The following is a 22,864-nucleotide window of genomic DNA, read 5'->3' on the forward strand; positions in this document are numbered from 1 at the left end:
ACTATTTAAAATTACTCGCCATTGAATTCCTCACCTTTTTCCTGCCTTACCCATTCACTCATCCGACCCAAACTCAGAACCTGAGTGTCCTCCTTCCGACTGTTCCCCTCTCCCTATCACCTGGCAGACCCCTTCTTCTGATCAGTCATTAAGTTCACTTCTCTTGATTTGGCTTCCGTATTACTTTTCTTCCTTAACTGGTTTCTTCTGGTCCTGCTGCCTCAGCCCAGATCCTCATCCTTTCTTTCCTGATCTATTGCAATAGTCTCTCTTGCGGCATCTCATCTCCCATTGGTTGGCTTGCTTACAAAGCTTTCCATGACAAGCCTCACTGGTCTTCTATTTCTATGCCAACACTTTAGCCAGGTTGAACTACTCACGTGTCCCCAAAACTCCTGTGTGATTTTATATCCCATCCCTTTGAATCTTTTCTTCCTCTTTTCTCGGAGTATCATTCCCACAAAGTTTTATCTGTCAGACTCATACTCATACTTCCAGACCCAGTTCAAGCATCCAGACTGGGACTGGGACCCCAAACAGAGTGGATCGTTCTCATCTTTGAGCCCCCTCTTTAATTTGTACATATTTATTAGCTGTATGGCAACCGTTTGTGTGCCTGTATTTCCTTTTAGATGTAAGTCCTCAGAGGCAGGAAGGATGACTTTTCTTTTTTCCGTCTTTCGCTTCTAGTGCATTATGGGGCACATGGTAGGTTCCCAGTGGAGATTATTGGAATGAATGAGTCTATAATCTCTTGAGATTCCTTCAGGTTCCACTCTTGTATTATTCATGACTTTGTACTTATTTTTAGTTTCGACATTGATTCAGATGTCAGGGACCAGCTCGTTGCCCAGCCATTTGTTTTTGTTAGCTTGCTTGCAAGTCTGCTCTTTCTCTGCAATGGTTGAGGGTGGGCTGGAGGAGAAGCAGTCAAGTCATGCAGTGAGAAAGGGAGAATGTACCTTCCGATGCAGTGTAGTGTAAGGGGCCAGGGGATGGCTTTGGAGTAAAATTGATCTCAGCTTAAATTTCACTTCTGCCCCTTGTTCCATGTGTAACTTTGGACAAGGTTAATTGACTTCTCTGAGCTTCAAATTTGTTATCCGTAAGATGGTAATAACACCTGCTTCCCAGTTTTCTTCTGAAGATGAAATGAGATATGTGGACGGCATGTATGCTAGTCCTTGGCGTGTAATAAATTCTCAATAAATGACAGTTGTTATCATTACCATCATATTGTAAAATCCTCCATAGCACATAGGCAGGTCAAAGTGCGATACTTCCTTCTGGCCGCCAAGGGATTCCTCTTCAAAAATAAGTGTACTGCCAGGATCCTCATCCAAACCATAGAACAACAGAAATAGTTGAGAAACAGTTTTGTCAGCTCTCCTAAGGATGACTAGTGTCATTCTTTGTATAGGGGAGATGTTAGTTAATCCATTATGTATAAAGAGTGCCTGTAAGTGTTAATTCTCTCCCTTTTAAAAAAGGCATGGTGATCCACCACCCCCCACCCCCCCACACACACTGGCCTAAATTTGGCAGGATATTAGGTTTGCTGTTGTTGTTGTTCAGTCACTCAGTTGTGTCTGACTCTTTGTGACCCCATGGACTGCAGCACGCCGGGCCTCCCTGTCCATCACCATCTCCCAGAGCTTCCTCAAACTCATGTCCATTGAGTCGGTGATGCCATCCAACCATCTCATCCTCTGTCATCCCCCTTCTCCTTCTGTCTTCAATCTTTCCCAGCATCAGGGTCTTTTCTAATGAGTCAGCTATTAGGCTGGGAATGTATTTTTTAGAATCAGTAATGAAGTCTTCAAGACACTTAAGAACATCTTTGATTAGCCAAAATAAAAGACAAAGTTATCTTTATATTCATTCTTTTAGCTGTTTTGTTCCTCTAAGGTAGAGGAAAACAATTCTGTAGTCAAAGAAACCACTGGACCAGAAGTTGGAAGAGCAGGCTAATGAATAACTCTGGGAATAACTTAGGATGGTTATGTACACGGGCACTGACAGCATCCATATCTCTAGAACGGGGATAAGAACCATCCCATTGACCTCACCAGTTTTGTGAGTTTTAAATCACATCATGTGTTTTGAAAGTGTTTGACGATTTATAAGTGACATATAGATCCTAGTTGCTTTGATGATGGTTTTTCTGCTTTACTGCCATCCTACTTCCTTCACCAGATGGCACTGATCAGCCCAGATGTCTAACAGCAGTACAGCTGGTTCAGAAATGAGGAAGTGAGCGGCTTTGCTTAGAATTGCCCAACTTTTGTCTGTTCTCTTTCTGTCTTCTGTTCTTGTGCTTTGGGGTTTCCCAAGGTCTTTTCATTGACTACTGAAGATTTATTCATATGATCCCAGCTATTATTTCTAACTACTTTTCTGAAAAATGTGAAACACTCAAAGCATCTGTCAGCTCTGTCAGACCAATACCAAGCTATGAGACCAAAGGGAATACCCCAGGAGGCCCAGATGAGTCTTAAATGTGCTGAATGGAGTTATCTTTTTCATTTGTCTTTGCAGATTAGAAACATGAGTGAACTTAGTATTATTTCCCTTTGTGGATGTGAGCTGAACTGCTTTACAAAACTGTGTATTTGGTACTAACCCATTGCTGGGACAAAAGTTACATCGCCTCTAACTCTGACTTATGACTAGAGTTATGTCTTACCTACTTTCAGAAAAAATCTGGCCCTTTATTCCAGCCAAACTGATCTGTACTCACTAACTTCCAAAGATGCCATTTCCTGCTTTTTCATTTTTGCTTGCCTTGGCTTTCCACTTGGTAACCCCTTCATTTCCTCTCTCGCCATGGAAAAATGAAACTCAGCATGAAGCCGTCAGTTAACGCTCTACCTCATCAATGCTTCTTGACTCCTCCAGCCCCCATTTGAATTTCTCTCCCTCCCATACTGTTCATTGGCTCTATTATACATTTTAGGAATTATTGCTCTAAGTCCCATTGATAGCTCATTTGGTAACTTTTAAAATTATTTTATGAGTTCTTTTTCTCTAACCCACATGGCAAGAATCATATCTTAAATTTTATTTCTCAGTATAGAATTCTAGCTGGTCTTGTATTATTATAGTAGTTTATTATGAAATAATTAATACTTACTGTATACTATTACTATCATTATTATTAATACCTGTGGATTCACTGTTACTGAGGCTCTAGTGGGGACTGTATATATGGATATGGATATATGCATATGCATGTGTATATGTACATGTACATGCATATGTATATGTGGGGCTGCAGTTGGCTTCACTATTGCATTAGGGAAAGAAATGCTCAGAAAACAATGCGACAGTGTGTGTACTTTTAAATCAGTATAAGCTGTGAATTTAAAAATTGTATGCTTGTCGGCATATTATCTGTTTTAATATTTTGACTCAACCACAAAGCTTGCTCTTATTAGAGGGTTTAACCTATGAAACTGTTAAACTCTAATAAACTGTCCCTTTCTGGCTCCCTCAGGATAATGCTGAACAAACAAATGGGCCTTCCTTGGAGAAGAGCCCTGCTCCTGCTGGCAGAGGTTGTAAATATTACTGGTGACCCCTCGAGAATCTAGGCTCCACTGCCCAGTTTCCCTACATGCCTATATTTAGAAATGATGAAGTCGAAGTCTGTCTTTGATACCCGTCTTTGGATGCCCAATAACCAGTAACACTAGCACAGTAAGTTCAGGTCTGCTCTCCATGCTCCTGAAATTTTCTCCTCCTAACAAGGCTTTAATGGTTATTGTCATGATCTAACCATTTCAGCTACGCGACACGAAAAAGCTTCTACGCAGCAATAAAAACCATCAACAAAATGAAAAGGCAACCCACAGCATGGGAGAAAATATTTGCAACTTTTATATCTGACAAGGGGTTCACATCTAAAATATATAAATATATATAAAAGATATGTGAATATACAAGGAACTCATCCAACTCGGTAACAACAACAAAAAACCCCAAGACCCCAATTAAAAAAGTGGGCAGAAAAACTGAATAGACAGTTTTTTAAAAAAAGACACACGGATGGCTAACAGATAAATGAAAAGGTACTAATCGTTAGGGAAATGCAAATCAAGACCACAGTGAGGTATCACCTCACACTTGGAGGACATTAGGCTGACTGAAATAAGTCAGAGGAAGACAAATACTGTATGATCTCACTTATACGTATAATCTAAAACATCAAACTTATAAATACAAAGAGTAGATTGCTGGTTGCCAGAGGCAGGGAGTAGTGGTTGAGGGAAGTGAATGAAGGTGATCAAAAGGTACAAACTTTTAGTTGTAAGATGGAGAAGTTCTGGAAATATACAGCATGGTGACTATAGCTAACAGTAATATATTGTATATTTGAAAGGTGCTAAGGGAGTAGATCTTAAAAGTTCTCATACAGGAAAAAAAAATTATACCTATGTGAAGTTATAGATTTTAAAATATATATATGTAAAATCATTATGTTGTATGCCATACACTTATACAATGCTATGAGTCAGTTATATATATCGGTAAAACTGGAAAAAAAGATACCCAATGCTTTAAGTTAGCTGTTAGAAAAATGATCTTTTTTATTTATTTATTTTTGGGTCTCTTGAATTATTTGGTTCTTGCTGTTAGTAAAATACCAGCTCATAATACAGTAATTGAGTACCTGTTAAATGCAAGATATTTCGTTGAAAGAATTTTAGATTTGAAGTCAGAGACAAATTACTTAAAGCTGCCACACTAAAAGTTTTGCTTTTTTGAGAAACTCTATTCACATTGTTTGTTTCCTCATTTTTATAATGTACCTAGTATTAATTCTTAACCCTGTTATCAACACTATTGAAAATAATTATATCAAAACATTGTGTGTGCTCAGTCATGTCTGACTCTTTGCAACCCCATGGACTGTACCCTGCCAGGCCATTGGTAAAACATAAATTGCTGATTAGATTGCTAGCTTATTCAAGGTAAATTCAAGTTACAAGTATGGCATACTGGAACCTCCATCACGTAATACTAAAAAATATGTTAAATACCATCCTTACCCAAATTCCTGTCTCTACCCATTACTCTAGTTATAACCAATTGCTTTCAGTGGCTTCAATATGCTTACATTTTGTCTTAATTTTTCTTTTTTATTCTGATGAATTTTTTCTTTGGTTTATAGTTGATTTACAATGTTGTGTTTGCTTCTGCTGTAGAGCAAAGTGAGTCAGTAATACATACACATTATCCACTCTTTTCTAGACTCTGTTCTCATATAGGTCATCACAGAGTGTTGAATAGGGTTCCCTGTGATATCAGTAGGTTCTTATTAGGGGAAATGATCTTTTAAATTGGTATATTCTCTAGGAAAACCTGGGAACTTTGAATTGAAAAGTAATTTAAATAAAGATGTTATCAAGCTGGTGAAATCAGAGTTTCCCTTGGGTTTGTGGGGATAAGGACCGTCCTTAGTCTCACAGCCTTGGTTGAAATTGACTCGAGAGGAACCACTAGACTCTGTCCTTGTGGGAGGCTGAGCAGCTGACCTGAATGCTTCTTCCATCCACTCCTAAACTCATAGGAAATTTTAAACTTTAACATTTAAACTCTAGTAGTTGTCAAACTTCCTTGACATAAAATAGCCTTTGCCAAATCGTACTCTTTTAAATATACAAGAGTATTATTTACAGAAAAATTAGTAAATATAAAAAGATTAGAAATAACCTAAATATCCAGCAATTGGGAATTGATATTGATATTAGGGTTGATATTGATACCATATTGGGAATTATGATATTAATATATCCAGACTGATGACTATCATGATTATATGCACAAAAGATTACTTTTTAAAATATCTAATAATTTTGAAGATGATGGTGATAATCCAGAAACCTTTCTTTGTTAGCAAATAATTCCTGAGGTATTAGCTCTTCCCCGTTCATGGAAGGGTTTCTTTCTCCCTTCCTCTAAGATTAATCCCAAGTGGTTATATAGTTAGCAGCCTGTGCTTTGTACAAAAGTTTCTTCACAGAGGTTTGTTCAATTGAATACTATAAGACACATAACTATTTCTGAACTGGCTTCAGAGATGTCTTGGTGTTTGAACATTTCTTTTTAAACATTGTCATGATCATTGAGGATGGACTGACTTGATTTCACAGTGAGTTAACCATCTCTTGTCTTTTTCTCCAGAGTCTCAATTATTTTTGCCAATGAAAGATGAGTCAGGAGCACCTTGCTAATGCCAAATTGGCTAGAATGTCCTCTTTGGAAGTATTCTGCATACTAGGTTGAGCCCTATGACATTGCCAATGTTTGACCAGTGTCTTTTTACAAAAATAGTAGTTTATATGGTTCACCCTAGGACATCTTTTCCCTCTGTGTCTGGTGAGTGTTAGCTGGGCCCTCAGAGGTGGACACAAAAGAGATGCGTCCGCTGGCTTCCTCCCAGTTATGTCTCTGTGCCAACAGGAAGTGGGGGAGGGGTGATGCCAGCTAGCTTTCTCATTAGCTTATTAAGGACAGAGTGACTGTGGGGTATCTCCAAGGGGCTTCATTTTTTTTAGACAATTGTGCCAGTTTGGGGTTTTTAATTGCGGTATCTTTTTTTTTTTTTTAATTACGGTATTTTATTATTGCTTCTTCCCACCCCTGTCCTCCTCAATTCCCATTCAGATTACTGACTCCTGTTGTTTTAGACGGTTATCAAAACTGTTTGGAAGAAGCCCCAGCCATCAGCATGGTGGCTTGAGTCATTCTGGAGTTTCACTTGAAGCTGTCATGAGGATTTTCTTCTCTGTCAAAACTAATGAAAATAATATGTGTTAGGAATTGTGCAAATCTAGTTTGTGAAGGTCCAAGAATTCTTTTATGAATTATTGACATAAAACTAGTATACTTTGTATTCTGCACACAAGATTCCTTTCTTTTGAGGAGATAGCCCATGACTTATGGATATGTAGACCCTGGAGTGACTTTGGGGAAAGGTGAACAAGCACCCTTAGGTGCTCAGGATTGGTGGTAGAAGGAAAACAATAACTTCTCTGCCTTCTGTGTTTTCTGTCATTCTGACCCATGGCTGTTAACTGCTTCCTCTGATTCTCTGCCTGTTGCAGTAATAAGATACAAGATCAGAAAGTGACCATATAAATCATCCAGGACAGTGGTTGTTAACAGTTTTTATTCAGATAAAAACTATAGATTCTTCTCAACCCTTAGAAAGTAAATTGTATATTCACTATATTTTGAACTTGTTTTAAGAACGTTTATATTGATGCCTGGAAAATCCCATGGACTGAGGAGGCTGGTGGGCTATAGTCCATGGGGTCGCACAGAGTTGGACATGACTGAGCGACTTCACACACATCACATGTCGCTCTTACAGAATCTGTGAATTCTAGATTAAGAATTCGTGACTAAGGGTCCTACTACTTTATTTACATGTGGTAAAACTGAGCGCCAGGCAGACGCAGGAATAGAACAGAAAACTTTCAGTCATAAGTTGGAGAGAGGCTCAAGTTCTGTTCTATTTTCTCTACTTTATTTCTCTTCTCTTTCTTTGGGTGTCAGGTTATAGCTCTCATTCTCCTTCCCTCGGGCTTCCCAGGTGGCTCAGTGGTAAAGAATCCACCTGCCAATGCAGGAAATGTGGGTTTGACCCCTGGGTCGGAAAGATCCCCTGGAGGAGGGCATGGCAACCCACTCCAGTATTCTTGCCTGGAGAGTCCCCGTGGACAGAGGAGCCTTCAGGGTACAGTCCATGGGGTTGCACAGAGTCAGACATGACTTGGTGACTAAAACAACAACTCTTTCCCTTTTTCACAGGCAGAGCCTCATAAAACCAAACTGGAGGAGGAGGGAGGAAAAATTGACAGACGGGGAGTTTTGTGGGATCTTCCACATTCAAACTAGGAAATGCAGGCAGAGTCTACACCAAAAGCAGTAAAGAACTTGGTCAATTTGTTGAAAAAAATTCAGTTCTTATAGCCAAAAAATCAAATTATTCATGTTTTTATTTCTCAGCTGGATCAACCAACTTGTGCTCTATTGTAGCCAATTTTCCTTATTTCTGCATATTCATCAGCACTAATATAGCTTTAGCTCTTCTTGCTTTTATTTATCTTCTCTTGAAAGAAACCAGCTAAAACAAAGGTCAGAGTTTAAGGAAATTATTTCCTTGACAACATTCAACATTTGATACATTTCAACTTTATCCCAGCACTGAACTGAGTTACTATCTCCGCCTGGTGGGTATGTAGACATAAATCTCACTGATTTGGAAGACTTTATGATGCGGAGGTTACTACGGACTAATCCTTGTCTAACTGGTTTTGCTTTTCCACCCTTAAATAATGAAGAGATGACAAGGAAAGGCAGGGGTATAACCATTCATGGGCCAATGTTTGTCTTACGTCACAAGTGAAAATTAACGTGGCCTCCCTGTTTGGCATTCAACATGTCGTTGGAAAAAGATGGAACAGTTACTCCTCATACTTCGCTATTCCTCTTGAAGGAGGGAGGCCTTTGGAACCAGAAGCCCTTCACGGCTCTTCTGTCACTGGTTCTGTTAAGGGATTTGGGACGAAGGAGGCCCCAGAGTCCCCCAACTGTAATATGGGAAAATAAAATGTTACTCTCTGGAAAGTTAAACAAGAGATCAATAAAGAGCCCCCCACAAGCACACACAACAAAAACAAACCTCTGGGGTGTCCACGCTGAGTGGGCGAATTCACACCATGTATTATTTTATGCTGTTTCCAACCTTGCATTTCTCTGGCACTCTTACACAGCAGACTGTAGCTAACGTTGGTCCCTGCTTGGGAAGGTCCTAGGCAGTGTTTCCCAGATTCAGGGCTGTTGTATATCACCTTCATTTTTGTTTTTTGGTCAGAATAATGCTGTCTGAGTTGACTCAGACTTTTTTCCTTTTGAATAACTTTCCCGCTCATAAACTGAAAATTTAGTGTTGATTGTTATAATTAATGGACTGAAAGGAGATCCAACCAATCCATCCTAAAGGAAATCAGTCCTGAATATTCATTGGAAGGACTGATGCTGAAGCTGAAACTCCAATACTTTGGCCACCTGATGCGAAGAACTGACTCCTTGGGAAAGACCCTGATGCTGGGAAAGATTGAAGGCGGGAGCAGAAGGGGCTGACAGAGGATGAAATGGTTGGATGGCATCACCGACTCAATGGGCATGAATTTGAGTAAACTCCAGGAGTTGGTGATGAACAGGGAGGCCTAGCGTGCTGCAGTCCATGGGGTCGCAAAGAGTTGGACACGACTGAGCGACTGAACTGAACTGATAGATGTTGTAACTATTAAAATGAAAATTGTTGTGTACCCTTAAAATCATTTTGCATACAGAGCATGTTGACCCTCCCGTGAGATACCCTGGTAGTGGAGATCCTAGATACCGAGGTGTAGGTCCCGCCTGGGGATGGAGCAATGGCAGGGAGTCTCTAGGAATGACAGCACTGGAGTGGTTTTATTTCTAGCTGCCAATAGGGAGAGGGTAATCAAAAAAAAACCCAACAAGCTGTCTTGCCTCACACAGCAAACTCACTTGGGTCCATGCCAGTCCTGCCCAGCCTTTCTCCCCTCCCACCTAGCTTGGTCTCCAGGCTCGGGCCCCATCTGTGCCTTGAGCTTCAGCCGCTGGGCTTCCTTTTGGCCACCAGCGCTCACAGTGTAGATTTCTGCTTTGGTTCTTGTTGTTTGGCCTTTCTCTCCTGAAGGACCCGGGGCTCGGGGTGCCAATTTTATTGGGGGAAGCCCTAGTCTTTTTCTAGCTTCTTTCCTTGCCTTTCCTTGATTCCATTCATATCGCAGCAGCTGAACGCAGAGTGCTGCTTTCCCCAGTCCTCTCTCAGTGTGGAGCGCGACCCAGTTAGCTGGAGGCTCCTCTGGCCCTGCTAGCTCTCCCAGGACTCAGCATGGGCCTGAGTTAGGGTGACCTGGACAGTGTGTTCTCGGTGGGGAGTTTAACCCAGGGCGGCTCCTGCTGTCCTCTGCATAGTCCGTTGAGGAGCTGCGTGTTTGGAAAAGAAGCTTGGAAAGAGAAAAGCCAGAATGAGCGGGCTTTTCCTATTGATTTAAGGCTCCCTAGGTGTGTGGGCAAGTCCTGGCGCTGCTCAGAGGCCTCTGTTGCCTCTGGTGTGAAGTGAAAGCCACATGAGGCCGAGGACTCAGCCTGGCGATGTGGTGGTCACCTTGCTGTCTTTCTGTGCAGCATGCAGCTGAGACTGGCGGGGGCTGGCCAGGGCTGTCAGGTGGGGCCAGAAACCAGGTCCAAAGCTGAGATACCTCTGTCCTGAGGCTGGAGGGCAGCTGTGGGAAGGCAGCCGGACAGCCCAAGCTGGTGTCACTTTGTGTGGTGAGCCCTGAGGTCAGGGCAGCTTCGTGCAGGGGGACCATGGTGGGCGAAGGGGCACAAGCAGCATGTTGGTGCCAGGAGGTGGGTGCTGGAAGGGGCGGCTGCTCTGAGGATAGAATGGATGAGACTAAACCGGCTGAAGCGCTGTGATGCTGGGTGGCCTTAGATAGAATCCTTAGCCTCTCTGAACTCTATTCTCATTGGTAAAATATTATAAATATTCTAAATATTTATAATATTATATTTATATATAAATCTAAATAATAATATTTAATTTATATTTAAATCAAATATTATAAATATTTACATAGAATATATAAAATATTCTGCAGGAGACGCAGCAGAACCTAGACTGAGTTCAGCAGATCTCTTCCAGTATTAGCATTCTTTGATCCCATGAGTCTAAAGATTTAAAAACTGATTTTATGTGGCTCAGACCCTTCATTCAACATGTATTCCATGTTCTCCTCACTTTGAGCAAACTTTCTGTCTGCTTTGTCAAGAAAATAGCGATGTGTTGGGGATGAAGTTTCTCCATGATGCTCAGGTGCAAGAATGGTCATATTGCACTATTAAAAAAAAAAAAAATCAAGTTCCAAATTGTCCCTCAAGAGTGGTGTTAGGAGTCATTAACGCAGTGCCTTCTCTTTAGGGATGGTCAGGCCTCCTTGGAGGATGGCCCAGCCCAGAAAATTCAGAGAGAGAGATCTTCCCCCTCCAGCTTATCAGGGTCATTTATTATCTGGGCAGAATGGTCCCTGGTAAGGCTGGAGGCTCTGTTCCCCACGCCTACTCCCACACTCTACCCTGCCCAGTGCAGGCAAGGTGGCCAGGTTCTTGTGGCTGGGGAACTCAGGACCGCTCACAGCTACCTGCCACTTCTCTAGAGAGCCTGCCGTCTTCAAGGAGCTGCATGGCTTTCAGCCTCTTGCACAACTTGCTACCTCGTCTGGCCCCTTTCTTCATTCCAGGGAAGTCACCCCCAGGGTCTCACACTTACCTTCTTCAACTGCAGTACGCCAACTCTGTCTCCTCTCACCTCACCTGTGAACCCAGTCACACAGTAGGGTTCTTCACTCCTAATGACCATTTGGAGAAACCCAATATGTTTTTTCCAGTAGTCATGTATGGATGTGAGAGTTGGAGTATAAAGAAAGCCGAGGACTGAAGAATTGATGCTTTTGAACTGTGGTGTTGGAGAAGACTCTTGAGAGTCCCTTGGACTGCAAAGAGATCCAACCAGTTCATCCTAAAGGAGATCAGTCCTGAATATTCACTGGAAGGACTGATGTTGAAGCTGAAACTCCAATACTTTGACCACTTAATGTGAAGAACTGACTCATTGGGAAAGACCCTGATGCTGGGAAGGATCGAAGGCAGGAGGAGAAGGGGACAACAGAGGATGAGATATTTGGATGGCATCACCAATTCAATGGACTTGAGTTTGAGTAAACTCTGGGAGTTGGTGATGGACAGGGAGGCCTGGCGTGCTGCAGTCCATGGGGTCGCAAAGAGTCGGACACGACTAACTGAACTGAGTTAAATAAATATTTGAAAGGAAAGGCTGGGAGCGAGTTTCCACCCTGGTATCCCAGAGACTCGCTTGCGGCCCCAGAAGCACAAAAGTCATCCCAGTTCTTCGAGGCGGGACCAGGAAACACAACACAAAGGCTGACTTGTTCATTCACTAGAGATTACTACAGTAAAGTGAGCAATACCGAATGTGATATCTCAATGGATTTTCCTGCCGCAGAAGCAGCGGGGCATGAATTCCCTCAGTCTCTCGCCTCCCCCACACCCGGACGCGGAGCTGCACTGACAGCTCTCAGACTCTTCCTCCAGTTTCCTAAGAGGTGGTGCCCCCTTTCGTTCTGGGCCAGGATCAGGCTCCAAAGCCATTCTCCTTGAAACTCCATCTTTGCCTCTTGCAGGTATGTGTTCCCTTCAGACGGTAAGCTTATTCGTTTCCCTGCCATTTATTAAAAAGGAAATCTATCTGTGACCTCATGTGCCCTGGAAAATATCCCATATCCTCTTCCCCCTTATTCAAACTTCTTAGAGGAGGAACATGTACTCAGTGTGACCACTCGAGGTGCCATTCATTCGCTCTGCGCCCCCTGCAGTCTGGCTTGAGCCCTTGTTAAGGCCCCCAGTGCTCTTCTAATGACAAACTCCAACGGACGTTTTCCAGTCTTTGTTTTGCGATGCGTTTCTGGGGCATTTGGCAACGTGGGTTATGTGCACTGCTGCTCCCCCAAGGTAACAGCATCTTTCCCAGTTTGTCTCATTCATTTCTGTTTCTTCTTAACCACAGGCTCCTCTCTCTGCACTCACCACTCACATGCTTATGTTCCCTAGGTGTCTGTTTCCAGCTCACTGCTTCTCATTATAGCTACTCTTCTTGGGTGAATTTATCTCCTCTCTGGAGTTCAACTACCACCTGTATGCTAATGACTCTCTAATTCGATCTCCTGCTCAGATTCCTTCCCCAAGCTTCAGACTCAACAATTCCATTACCTGTCAGGTACCTTCCCTGGGGATTCATCAGACTTTTCAGATTGGAGTTTTCAAAAACCAAGTAGCACATCCCTTCAAACTCAGTCTCTCTCTGTCATGTCACCACCTCTTTACCCGGTGATCCAGATTATAAAATAATAGCCTTAATGCTTCTGTCTTTCTCACCCTCTTCATCCAACTGATCATTACATTCTGCTGGTTTCCCCTCCCTTGGATTCCTTAAAATCCATCCTCCCATCTGCCATTGCTCCTGTTTCCAAATGTGCCTTCTCTTCCTGGATTGGCACAGCCACCTCAACTGGCTTCCTGGTTTCTAGACTTGCTGCCCTCAATTCTGCTCAGTTCAGAGCTACCTCACTGATCCACATGAAACCAAGTCTGACCCTGTCCCTCTCTGCTTCCTGGAATCTACATGAGCAAGTTCAGCTTCCCTTCCGGGCACACATGGCCCTCTGTGGCCATCTCTTGCCTAATTCTCAGGCCTTGGCTCCTACCACTTGGGTTCCAGCAATAGTCAACCGGAGGTAGTTCCTTGTACACATCTCATTTTCCCTCTATTCTTTGCTTCTGCTTTTAAAATTAAGTATCAGGCTGGTATTATAAGGGAAGTTTCAAGTTCAGCTGCTATTAAATATTACAGGCTCTGTGCTTGGGGAGGGAGGAAAGAGAAAAGACTCACAGTTATATTCTCATTTCAGCCCCCTTTCTCCCCCACACAGACAAAAAGTATACCAGGCTTGATAGATTTGTGGGTTCTACTTATTTAAAGCTGTTAATAAGTATTTCAAACCCCGCTCGGTTTTCACGCCAGGCTGTTCTTCCAAACCGAGGAGATTCTTGTTTGTTACAAAGAGTGTGCTACCCTCTAGAGGTGGCTTTCAGAGACAGAGCAGATACCCACATAACAAACCCATTCTGCAGTTTCTCCTGTGAAAGAACTTCATAGTAAGACCTGTACTATTATTGCTGTTTGTCCAAAATATGTGTTCCCCAGTTGCATTATTTTGATTAACAGAATTTTTATGTGCTTCCATAATAGGGTTTGGGGATAAAGCACACAGTGTACCTCCAGGGGCACTCAATTTGGAGTTAGAGAACTCAAGCTCCAGTTCAAGTTGTTCCACTAAAGTCTCCGAACTTAGATCTCTGACCTGTTAAACAAGGAGTGGAAGACCCCATCCAGAAAACTGTGAATCATCTGAAATTATATTTTGGCCAAACAACTGGGAACAGACTTAGCAATAAATACGTGTTATACACTAAGTATACACAAGGCAGTAGGCTAAGAGCTGTTTTGCAGAGGTTATATATTTACATTTGATTTCTAGACAGTTAAATGAAAAATATTTGAAGAGAATCTGGAAGACATTCAAGGTTTCAATTTAAATGGAGGAGTTTAACCCTGACCCTGAAAATAAAACTGAGCTAAAACAAATTAAAACTTACTCTGAGGTTTCCAAGAGTCTATTACAATATGAAAGCAGAAGTTAATCACACAACAACACACACACACTTTAATTTGTCAGTAAGCTCTGGTGTAAACCACCTTTAGCCTGATCTTCCCTCTGTTTTCAATCAAAAGAAGAAAAAAGAAGTCTTTTATTTAATGACGGAGCCAACTGTGATTTCTCTGTATCTGTGTAATGATGACTGATGATAGGTAAAATTATATTTATTACCTTACAATGGCAGTGGACTCCTGAGAATTTCTTTGAAGTTTCCCCCAGAAAGGGAAAAATGATTAAGACACCATGGGTGTTCATAGTCAGATTCGGAAGAAGAGGCCACAAAGCCCAGAACACAGTAGCTGGGAGATGAGAGGTGTGTGTTCTTGTGAATCCACTGGGGGTGTGGGCACCAGGTGAGTCTTCTGTGTCGTGGGGAGCCACATCTGTGTGCTGTGCTTACAGTGCTGCTTTTCTGTGCTGTGTAATGCCCATGCTCCCTTTGGCATCTGCCTCTTTAGGTGGAAAATGCTGCCAAGGTCAAAGCTGGCCTGCTGTGCCAGGAGACCGGTATGGCAGACTGAGTGGATGGAATCTTCTCAGTTACACATCTTGGCGTCTTTGGACATGATCTCTCACATCAAGCGCATCATTCTCCCTCTCTTCATCAGTTTTACTCTCTGTAAACTGCCAAAGTCCTGTGGACAGTATCGGAGAGATGTACCTAAGAGAGTATCCCAAACATTTTGAACACATACAAGGCACTCTTACTTAAAATTATCTCTTTAGATTCTGTAGCTAAGGAACCCTTTGAAAATCTCTTGGGGGCCTTGACCTACTCCACTCAGAATTCCTTGCTGGAGGCGCAGCTGGGGAGAAGGTCTTGGACTGAGAAATGAAGAGAGTGAATAGACTTGACTGATGGTGCTTATATTTTCCTTCCAGAAAATCGTGGCACAACTGTTGGCTAGACCACGGTTGTTAAGAAATTCTCAGTGTCATCCTCCACATGTCAGGCTGAAAACACCAAAACAAAGAAACAAACCAAAATGCTAGAACCGAATTTTATCCTGCTCTCATATTTCAAATGCATTTCAAAGTTCGGTTCCAAATCCTGTGAAGGTAAGACCCTTTGCTTGCTGTTCATCGCTCTCTGATCTCTGACAATCACCATAGGCTATTACCTCCACCTTTGTCATGTTTTGTGCTACTTATTATTCTCCTCTTTCCTTTCTTTTTTCTTCATAATGCTGATTTACCCTATTAATAGAACTTTAAGTTTGGTGGAGTGAGGTCACAGTATAGGTAGCTTGTAAGACCTAACAGTATATCTAGATACCTGATAATATAGAATGCTAAGTCTGGAGGAGGAAAAGTTATTTGTATCACTTCTCGCACAAAAACACACTTCTCTGTGATTCAGTCTATATTTCTGGTGAGGGCGGGGAGCCACTTCACATGTGCAACATGTGGAATCCTAGATCCCTGATCACAGATCAAACCCATGCTCCCCGCGTTAGAAGGGCAGAGTCTTAACCACCAGACCACCAGGGCAATCCCATGAGTTCTGGTCTAAAGAGACTGCATCTTCAATGTCAGGACCATGATTTGGTGGATGGTCTTGTCACTCTTCCGAGGGAGATCCCATTGCTTTTCCTGGCAGAGGGGGCGTGTGGTGAGCAGGAAGCGGACGCCCTGCCCAGAGGCCAGGGTAATGGGAAATGCAGCAGAACATCCTGTTCCTGGGAGACCTTCCGCCTGGTTGTTTGTGCTCTGGAGACTTGGCTTCTGGTATTTTTGCGCAGACCTTTGGACCTTGGCAAGGCCACCTGTGTTTCTGTCTTGATGCGTGTGCTAGCCTGGCTCTGGTTATGTGTGTGGTGTGGCAGTGGAGACCGCCTGGACTCTCTCTGCTGAGTTTCCGAAGCACTTTACTCAGAAATAGAAACTGTTACTTGGGCAAAAAAGAAAGAGTTTCTTTCCTAATTCTTGCCTGAAGAATGAGGGGATAGGCTTCTGGCTTTAGTGGTGATTTTTAAAGTTTCTGCCTATTGTCAGATACCTACGCAGAATACTTTTAGCTGTATAACTTGAATAATATATACCAGGAAAGCACCAAAAGAGGCTTTTGATAACATAGTGCCAAGTGAGGATAATAGCTTAATGATCCCAAGAAAAATCTTTCCAACACTTGGTGCTTGGTATTTGTATCAGTAAAATGGAACCAAAATGTAAAAGCAGTATGAATAACAAAACCTTCCTCACTAGGGCTTTGGGAAGGATGCCAGGTAGTCCTCATGAATTATTTTAAATCTCCTGGAAGGAGGGCCCATTTTAAACTCAAGTTATTGCTGTCACTCATTCTTTGTCATGACATTGCACACTGTAAAGGGGAAATGAAAGAGTGGATGAGTTAAGTGATGAAGCTAAAACCACACAATAAGCTGGGGAAAACCCCTAAAAGCAAAGAGGTATATTTGCTTCATCAAGAAACACAGCCGTATCTGGGCAAAGCCCCAGAGTTTAAAGTGACAAGGACACTTAACATAGACCCTGAATTCACAGACATGTAGACAAATAATATAATTACACTGGTGCAATGCACAGGAAATCACCATGGTCCTTTTCTTAGGAGGAGACAGGAGGTGGGACTTGCCCAGGATGAGACTCTTCTGTGATTGATTTGTGGGTGCAGGGAGCAGGTGACCTTGGGGAAGCCCCCCCCACCCAGGTTCCTGATGGAGACTGGGGGGAGAGGCTGCAGGTGGGAAGGGACAGATGCCTTGAGCTCTGCGTGGTGGGATCCTCAACTTCATCCCCCCAGACACTTGAAGTCTGGCTTGAACTCATGGCCTTTCAACCAGAAAAGCATTACAGAAACACGTTATGACAACAGGCTGTGGAACGGAAAAGATGACAGGGCGAGACTTTGTGAGCAGTCAGTATGAAGAGAAAGAAGGAGATTCAGCCAAGTATTATCTTTACTGTTTGCCCCAAGGTTATTTTTTGCAATACATAATGACAACAATTAAACAAGGACACAATATTATTTAATTTGTGCTGCTGTCTCCCAGGAACTGAAACATATTCTGCAGGAGCCCACTTTTATCTCGAAGGTCCTCTGGCTAACAGTTCCCTTTCAACTCAGGTCTCTTTGTGGAAGGAACTTGATACCGAAAACCACTGGTTCCTTTTGCCCTCACCTCCCCCTGGTGGTTACCATGTTTTTCATCTTTGTTCCAAGTTATACCAGTCTGCTTCAATTTTTATTTCTGTTAATTTTTAATGGTTTAGTAACTCAATGATCCTGGCTTTGAATCTCTTGAATGTGGATTGTCAGTAAGGATTGAATCAGCCTGTTGGCTCCAAATAGACTCTGAAATCCAGTAACACTCACGGTGTGTTTATTTACTCAGGTGGCTATTGGATCCCAGAAGGAGAAATGGCCAAAGAGTAGAATCCAGTCAAAGCATCTTTGGTTGCCAAGAGAGTTCTGGTTGCATAAGCTCTGCCTTCATGGAAGCATTCTCCCTTCCAAGGAGGATGTGACTGTCCTCTTTTCTTATCACTTACTTTATTTTACAGGAAGCTTTCATATCCTCCCAACCAGTAATCATATCAGATTTGGTTCCAAGCTCTACAAAGAAAATGCTATGATGATTTTCTGATTAGAAATTAACTTATATTACAGCTGTAACTCTATATGCTGAGCCTTATGCAGAATAATGGAAATTAACTGAGTAGTCAGTAATTTATATCTAAGTGTTACCATCACCACATATGCTGAGGGGAGCATTAGTGAGTGTACTTGAGATGTATTTACATGGAAAAAATTAAAACAGTGTAATAGAGAAATTCTGGCCCTAGGATTAATAAAACTGTATTTTGTTAAACCCTACTGCCTAAACTATTACATACAAAAGAATACTTTGTCATAGCATGTAAATAATCATGATTCTTAGTGCGAATTATTTGCATTTTAATTGTCACCAGTAATGAAGAGTTTGTATCTTACTCATCCCCTTGTCATTGGAATGGATACATTACCATAATTCACATTTTTATCATAAAAATGTTATCCTAAAAATTTTGGTTACAATCTCCTTTTGTAGAATGACTTTCTGTCTGACTCTGTTTTGTTTTGTTTGTTTGTTTAAATCAACTGTTGTAACAGTTGATTAAGCTCAACGTGGCTTTTCTGAAAGCCAGCCTGAAGGTTGAATTAGGGATAACAACTTTCACTTTGAGGAGAGGAGCTGAATTTGAGTTCTCATTAGTGTAAGCGCCAGAATAACAACCCACAGTCTTCCTTAATATAGTGGTTCCATTTACATACCATATCCTCAGACTACCTCTACTATGACTTTCTCATGTTGTTCTTTAAAATGATGCATCTCTCACTTAAATAAACTTTCCTTAAGTGGAACTTTTAGATAATGACCTCAGATGAAAAATCAGAATTCCCTACCACAATAGAAGGTAACTGTGAAAAGAAATAATGGTGAAAACAAGAAAATATTATTGAGTTCCAGCTAGAAACAGGAGCCTACCAAGGCACTTGAGCCTAAGGATTTCTATCTTTTGGTCTCTGTTTTGTAGAGAGTTAAAGACACTAAATGGAGACTTTCCTTAGATGTAATGAAGAAAAGAGTGTAGGAAAACATTCTCACACTGTGCTTGAGTGGTGCTAATGCTGAAGCTCCAATACTTTGGCCACCTGGTGGGAATAGCCAACTCATTGGAAAAGACCCTGATGCTGGGAAAGATTGAAGGCAGGAGGAGAAGGGGGCTTCAGAGGATGAGATGGTTGGATGACATCACTGACTCAACGGACATGCGTTTGAGCAAACTCTGGGAGATAGGGAAGGACAGGGAAGCCTGGCGTGCTGCAGTCCATGGGGTCACAAAGTCGGACACGACTGAGCGATGGCGGAACAACAACAATACCTTCCCCTAGCCCCAAGTCACCTTCAGCTTAGAAAACAATACCTCGGTAAAATGAACTAAACCCTATTAAAACCTCAATGTTTAACAACTGGAGTTTCAGTTTAGTTCAGTTTAGTCGCTCAGTCGTGTCTGACTCTTCATGACCCCATGGACCACAGCACACCAGTCCTCCCTGTCCATCACCAACTCCTGGAGTTCACTCAAATTCATGTCCATTGAGCCGGTGATGCCATCCAACCATCTCATCCTCTGTCATCTCCTTCTCCTCCTGCCTTCAATCTTTCCCAGCATTGGTGGTGTTCAGCTCTCCAAGTGAGATCACATTGAACCTGTGGCTCTTATTCTCCAGAAGTCTCCTTCCTCTTGGGGATTCTCACTGCTGCCGCCGTTGCCACCAGGGTGGCCTAGGGATGTGTCCCCCTGGACATCTTGGCTCAAGTAGGAACAGAGCCTTGCTCCTTCACTCCTCTGGGGACATCTGAGAAGAGATTAGACATTTACATAAAACCACAAACCCATGGGATAACAGAAAGGAAATAAGCAGGATAACTTCCTTTGCCTTTTTATCTTTGGAGTTCCCCTGAGGCAGTGGTTCTCAAACTTTCACTTGCATGGAAATCACCTGGAGGGCTTGTTGAAAAAACAGCATGCGGGGCCCACCCCAACATCTTCTGACTCAGCAGGTCTGTGCTGGGATGTGACACACTCCCCAGAGCCTGAAGCTGCAGGTCTGGCGATCGCACTGGGATGAACCCCTGTCCAGAGGAGAGGAGATGTGATGTCCACCTGCCTTCAGCCCAGGCCCCTGTTGGAGGTTATGTGGGCATGGATCCTAGTTCCAAAGTGGAGAGGCAGCCTATCTCATAAATGAGTTTGAATTTAATTCTCTGTCTCAAGCTAGAACAGCTCTTCCCTCCTGGCTGCCCACACGGCTCCCTTGCACTGAGGTCAGGCTGCTGTGTTTCTCAATCCTAAGGTGCGCATTTCCCTCATTTTTGCATTTCTGAAACTGACATGTATTTCACAGGCATTGTCGGTCATACTGCAAATCCGGTCTTAATTGTTCAAGTTATTTGCACGTGTTTTGGTACTGCCTGAGTGGATTTCATTGTGGCTTAAAATGTTTTTAAAATGATGGTCTTGTGACTGAGCACCTAACCAGAAGTGATTGTGTATGAAGAAAAGCATGGGAACAGGACATTGGGTCCTACAGTTGGTATTGAAGCAAATATTTTGTTACGAGAAGAGTGATAGCAATTCTGTACTTCTAAAAAGCTATGACGTTAAAATACTTTTAAAATAGTAACATTTATAACACAGCCATTTAAATGATGGTGAAAATGTTACTCTCAAAAATAAGGCATACGTAGAAATTTAAAAATTCCTTTAGGGGGATACATAAGCAAAAAAAATTGAAGACCTCAGTTCTACATTGCAGTTCTCTAAATGGTCCTCATAGAACTGACATCTGGCCAAAATGAATTCTTGATCCATTGAAAAATGTGAAAGTAAGGACAGTTTATTCATTTAAAAAAAAAAACTAAGCTTTTCAGTTAAAGTTCTGAATTCTGAATCAGGTCCTTTCTACATTTTTTGATTAGAGGAAGTTAAAATATTCTTTAGTTTCAAAATAGTGATGTTAATACAGAACAGCTCCCCCCTTTCCCGTATTTCATTTTAAACAACCATGGCTTCATAGAGCCTATGTGAAGAGGCTATATGAATAAAACCAGATTTCATTTTGCTACTGTGATACACAAGTATGACCATAACTTGAAAAGTATTGCAGTTGAAAGCAGAAAAAAATTGCGAGATACCTGAGAATACATGGGATAAATGTCAGCATCACTAGATTGTTTCAGGCATTGCAGCACAGTTCAACTGACATTACTTTTCTTAGTGGTTGATGATGCTTTAGGTTTGATCAGCCATCCCAGCACCTGGATGAACCCAGGTTCAATACATATGTGCTGAATGAACTGATCGCTAAAGAACTTGGATTAAAGCTCCTACATGGATTATCACTTTATATTTACCCTTATGAACTTGATAGAACTAGTGTTGTTCAGTCACCATTTCCTCCGCCAGGGGCTTTTCCCAACCCAGGGATCGAACCCACATCTCCTGCATTGGCAGGTGGATTCTTTACCCCTTGAGGCACCTGGGAAGCTCCTCTTCTTGTATAGCCTGGTATATAGTTAATGCTAAAATGTGTTGAATATACGAGCAATATGGAACAGTTGAAAATTTCTCCCAATACGAATTTTTTTCTGATTAGCTAATAGTTAGCTTTTTTGAGTATTAATCTCATTACTCATCCAGGGTCAAACACGAGTATCAATCAAATGGCGTGAGAAGGAAATCACTTATTAACTACAAAAGCAAGCAGTGGCTCATATGTCATAAAGATAATTCAGATTAGAATGAATGAGAATCAGGTAGATGGAATTAATATTCTGACAATTGGACCATGATCTAATGAGAAATGAAACATAGTCTCCTTTTGCTTTATGTCCTCATTTATTTTTGTTGGGGCTTGTGGGGATATGCTGGCTTAATTTGCTTTTTGTTGAGTGTATTTCTTGGGACTGGAATAAACGACTAATACCTGGAAAGTGGGTGGCAGGCACGCTGAATTGAGAGGCAGAGCAGACATAATTTCTGTGTCAAGCACAGTTTCTCAGGCTGGATTATATTTGAGATTTGTTTGTATTGGTTCTTTCATTTTCTCTTAACACAAACCTCTGAAAAACCACTTCAAGTGGTTAAGCGTGGAATCACAGGATGCAACGTCTCTTCGACGCAAGAGGTCAGCATTTCAACACAGATGAATGGGGTGAGGGTTTGCCTTCAGTTCTGCTGCTTTTCACGGGCTTGATGTGCTTACGTGTGCAAGGGTGTAATTTGTCTTTTGCACGCCGCTTTCATTTCCAGTTTAGAATGTAGACGGCTTCCTTTTAATCAGTCTGCTAGTGCTGTGGGAAATGGTGTCTAACAGTGAGTCTTCCCAGTATTATTGCCCCCACCCCCACCCCTGCCATGGTTTCAGAAAGCTTCAGTCACCTCTTGATTTATATTAATTTTCCTTTCCCTAAAAGAGGTTCTTAAACTAAGAAGTCTTTAATCTGTGCTTGCTTAATAAATGTCTTGGATGATTTCCTAGACTGCACTATTTTATTGATTCCAATTTGCCAAGAAAAAGGGCCATGGGATGAGTGAGACTGTATATCGATTCTGGGTTTATTTGGGACTTTTGACTTGGCATTGGGTTTCATGATCATGACTCTTTTTTTAAATCGAAGTACTGTTGGTTTACAGCACTGTGTTTCAAATGTACCGCAAAATAATTAAGTTATGTATGTGTGTGTGTATATTTACTTTTTCAGATTATTTTCATTACAGGTTATTATTAGATATTAAATATAGTTCCTTGTGCTATACAGTAGATCCTTACTGATTATATGTTTTATGTATAGTAGTGTGTATCTGATAATGTTAAACTCCTAATTTATCCCTCTTGGCCTTTCCCCTTTGGTAACTATAAGTTTGTTTTCTATGTCTGTAAGTCTATTTCTGCTTTG

The 22,864-nt window shown here is 41.9% G+C and overlaps 1 long non-coding RNA gene across 2 annotated transcripts in view; it reads left to right on the plus strand.

Moving 5' to 3' along the window:
• Positions 1-22,864, plus strand: part of LOC133251693 (uncharacterized) — a 690,054-nt gene that overhangs the window by 375,118 nt on the left and 292,072 nt on the right. For both annotated transcript variants that reach the window (XR_009737739.1, XR_009737740.1), the window contains exon 7: positions 15,282-15,458. This is a non-coding gene — a long non-coding RNA (uncharacterized LOC133251693). The remainder of the gene's footprint in view (positions 1-15,281; positions 15,459-22,864) is intronic.

Source organism: Bos javanicus, chromosome 7 (assembly GCF_032452875.1).
Source record: "Bos javanicus breed banteng chromosome 7, ARS-OSU_banteng_1.0, whole genome shotgun sequence".
NCBI lineage: Eukaryota > Metazoa > Chordata > Mammalia > Artiodactyla > Bovidae > Bos > Bos javanicus.